The sequence below is a fragment of the Ictidomys tridecemlineatus genome, unplaced genomic scaffold (assembly GCF_052094955.1).
Source record: "Ictidomys tridecemlineatus isolate mIctTri1 unplaced genomic scaffold, mIctTri1.hap1 Scaffold_265, whole genome shotgun sequence".
Taxonomy (NCBI): domain Eukaryota; kingdom Metazoa; phylum Chordata; class Mammalia; order Rodentia; family Sciuridae; genus Ictidomys; species Ictidomys tridecemlineatus.
This window is the reverse complement of record NW_027522313.1, coordinates 50,281-54,916: the sequence shown is the minus strand read 5'-3', so window position 1 is coordinate 54,916 and position 4,636 is coordinate 50,281.

Sequence of the window (4,636 nt, the reverse complement as noted above, 5' to 3'; positions counted from 1 at the left end):
CTATACTTCCCTTCATGCATTAGCATCCACATATCAGAGAGAACATTCAGCCTTTGGTTTGTTGGGATTGGGTTATTTCACTTACCATGATATTCTTCAGTTTCATCCATTTACTGGCAAATGCTATAATTTCATGCTTGTTTATGGATGAGTATTACTCCATTGTGTATATATAACACATCTCATTCTTTTATTAGTTCATCTGTTGAAGGGTACCAGGGTTGCTTCCATAGCTTAGCTATTGTGAATTGAGCTGCTATGAATATTAATGTGGATCCATAACTGTAGTATTTGGATTTTAACTCTTTTGGATATAAGTTTACAAGTGGGTAGCTGGGTAAAATGGTGGTTCTATTTTACATTTTCTAAGGAAACTCCATACTGTTTGCCACAGTACTTGCACCAATTTGCAGTGTAGTGTGAACGATTTTCCCCACATTTTTGCCAATATTTATTGTTGCCTGTATTCTTGATAACTGCTGCTCTGACTGGAGTGAGATTGCATCTCAGTGTACTTTTAATTTCTCTAACTGCTAGAGATGTTGAACATTTCTTCATATTTTCTTTATATATTTGTTGACCATTTGAATTTCTTTGTGAAGGGTTTTTGTTTTATTTGAATGTGTTCTGAATGATTCAAATACTCCTACACATATTCATATTTGTTTCTCTCCTCATTTCTAGCTTTCTTTTTCTTTTCATATTTCTTTTTTCCCCTGAAAGTCTCATTTTCCCTGCTCAGCATTGTGAGGGCTAGGGATTCTGATTAGTGTATTTTGATTTTTTTTTTTTGTGTGTGTGTGTGTGTATCATCTTTGCCACTACTCTTATCTCCCTTATCTCCCCCAACACCTTATCTTTTTCTTTATACTTTTTTAGTTGTAGTTGGACACAATATCCCATTTATTTCATTTTTAATGTGGTGTTGAGGATTGAATCCAGTGTCCCGCATGTGCAAGGCATGCACTCGACCACTGAGCTACAGCCCCAGCCCCCCGCCCTGCTTTTTCTATTCCTGAAGCCAAAGTTTTATTCTCTTTCTCATCTTTATGCTCTTCTGGTTTCTTTTCCCTTTTTACATTAATAAAATAAAGAAGGACACTACATACTTCTCAAGGGAACCATACTCCAACAAGACTTAACAATTACAAATATATTGTTAAATTTGTAATTGGATATATATATATATATATATATATATATATATATATATATATATTGGATATATATATCCAAACAATGGAGCATCTACATTCATCAAACTTTTCTCAAGTTCAAGAGTCAAATAGCTCACAACAAATAATTTTGGGTGCCTTTAATGCACCTTTTTCACCACTGGATAGATCTTCCAAACAAAAGCTGAACAAAGAAACTACAGAACTCAATAATACAATCAATAAATTAGACTTAACTAATATATATAGAATATGTCATCTTTCAACGAGAGAATACACTTTCTTCTCAGCAGCACATGAATCCTTCCCTAAAATAGACCATACGCTATGCCATAAAGCAACTCTTATCAAATATAAAAAATAGAGATACTACTCTACATTCTATCAGATCATAATGGAATGATATTAGAAATCAATGATAAAATAAGAAATAAAAGCTACTCCAACACTTGGAGACTAAATAATATGCTATTGAATGAACAAGGAGACACCAAGGAGGAGATTAAAAAATTTTAGAGGTGAAAGAGAACACAGATATGACTTATAGAAATCTCTGGGACACTATGAAGGAAGTTCTAAGAGGAAACTTCATTGCATGGAGTTCATTCCTTAAAAGAAGAAAAAGCAGGGGCTGGGGTTGTGGCTCAGTGGTAGAGCACTTACCTAGCAGTGCGAGGCCCTGGGTTCTATCCTCAGCACCACATAAAAATAAATAAAAATAAAAGTATTGTATTTAACTAAAAAAATAAATATTAAAAAAGAAGAAGAAGCCAACATATAAATGACTTAACATTACATCTCAAAGCCCTAGAAATCTACACCAAAAGCCCAGTATAAGATAGGAAATAATTAAAATCAGAGATGAAATCAATGAAATTGAAAGAAAAGGAACAATTTAAAAAATTGACAGAACAAAAAGTTGGTTCTTTGAAAAAATAAGTAAAATTGACAGATCCTTAGCCATGCTGATAAAGAGAAGGAGAGAATAAACTCAAATTACAAATATACAGGATGAAAAAGGAAATATCACAACAGACACTACAGAAATATGGAACATAATTACAAATTATTTTTGAAAACTTGTACTCCAATAAAATAAAAAATATCAAAGGCATCGACAAATTTCTAGAGTCATGTGATTTACCCAAATTGAATCAGGATGATACACACAATTTAAACAGATCAAGTTCAAGTGATGAGATAGCAAACAACATCAGAAATCTACCATCCAAGAAAAACCCAGGACTGGATGGATACGTAGCTGAGTTCTACAAGACCTTTAAAGAAGAACTATCACCAATACTCTTCAATTTCTTTCAGGAAATAGAAAAAGAGACAGCACTTCCAAACTCATTCTATGAGGCCAATATCACCCTGATTCCAAAACCAGGCAAAGACACATCAAAAAAAAAAAAAAAAAAGAAAGAAAACTTCAGACCAATATCTCTAATGAACATAGATGCAAAAATTCTCAATAAAATTCTGACAAATCGATTACAAAAACATATCCAAAAGGTCATGCACCACAATCAAGTGGGACTCATCCCAGGGATGCTAGATTGGTTCACCAATTATATTTATTGATTTCATACAGAAATCAATAAATATAATTCATCACATAATAGTCTTAAAGATAAGAATCATATGTTGGGCTGGGGATGTGACTCAAATGGTAGCGTGCTCCCCTGGCATGCGTGCAGCCCACGTTCCATCCTCAGCACCCCATACAAAACAAAGATGTTGTGTCCACAGAGAACTAAAAAAAAAAAAAGAAGGGACTTTAAAGGGTAAATTTCAGGGTGTGTGAATTTCCTCTCAATATGTTTTTGTTTAAGAAAACAACTGAGACTACTGCATCTAGCAAGATTCTCAGCATGGCTAGACACAGTGCCACCTGGCTGCTGCTGAGAGGCTGTTATCATCAAGCAGTGCTGGAAAGCCCCAGGCCCCATGTCTGCCCATTCATGAGGTCTGGGGCTCCCTGTGGGGTTGCCCCATCCCTACTCAAAGCTGAGCAGGGCAGCTGCAGGCAGGAGGCAGGCTGCTCACAGAGTGTCATGTTACCCAGGCCTGGGATCACCCACAGTGTTGGTTACTTAGGGTCCATTTGGGACCACCCTTTAGCTTGCTTGGGCCAACTCAGCTGCCCTACTCCCATGTCTGAGGCAGCAAGGGCAGTAGCCCCTCACTGCCCAGCCAGGCTGGCTGCACTATGAGCACTGTCCCAGAACACTTACTGACCTCAAGAGCAGCCAGCCAGACCCAGGACATGAGCCTGTCCCTCTGTTGCTCACCCTGCATTCTGTGGAGGACACAGAATGAATGGCAGGAAGACCCTGCCCCAGAAGGTGCCACTCCCCTCCACCCCACCCCCAAACCTGCCACCCCCTGTGCACGTAGGTCGTTATTACCTTCTTGAACCTGATCAATTAAAAATGGAAAGAGCTCATCTCCTTCCAGCCTCCTGGCCTGTCATGAACATCCAGAGGCTTGGGAAGCATTGGGCTCTGCCTCCTGCAGCAAGAGGGCATGGGCTGAGTGACACACCCCCCTCAGATAGGAGAGAGCCCTTGGGCCCCTGCCTCCACTACCCCCTTTCCTCTAGACCCAGGTCTCGCTCACATGTGAACTGGGTTCCCCAGAGAGTTTGCAGTGCGTGAGTCTTGACTTGCTCAGCACTTCAGCGAGCTTCTGACCCTGGCCCCATCTCAGGCAGCTTGTAAAAGACCAAAGGACCAGCCATGGGGCCAGCTATAGACAAACTGCTCTGCATCTCTATGACACTCCACACTGGAGCAATTCAGATGCACAGCATGGTCCCTAGGGAATAGTGCCTCTTAACCACAGCAGTTCCTACTGGACTGTGATTTGTGACTACACTGTGGCACCTTGCAAGGAAGACACACACAGGGTCAGCAGCACCTCACAGGATGAGGACCTCAACACCTACATCCTCTATCCTCAGAGCTCAGAGGCATCACAAGGTCATAGCCAGCCTGCCAGGCTGCATGTGAAAAAGGGGGCTCCTTGTGCACAGACTCACCCAGCAGAAGACAGCCTGGTTTTCTGTGGCTGTTTCTCAATGGGACCTGGGAATGGACCAAGGAGAACTCATAGAGAGTCTGGTGGGGACACAGCCTATCCAGGATGACAGGTTGTGTTGTGCCCTCTCATACCCTGATGCCTCCACCCACAGTGCCCCTTCCTGCAGAGAAGGCTGGCCTCACAACCATCACCAGCCAAGGGCAGAACTTCCAGAGTCACAGCAGTTTGGGGGAAGGTGGGAAATGTAGGCAAGTCTGCCCCAAGTCCACGGCAACCTCTCTCGGCCTGCTCTAAATGTTCTCATTTCTTTCCTCAGAAAAGAATCCAGCAGTTTCTCCAGTTTTGTCCTAAGAAACCATGGCTTCCTCACTCTGTCTCAGGACATCAGTGTTCAGAGCTCTATCCTGAGTCCTGGG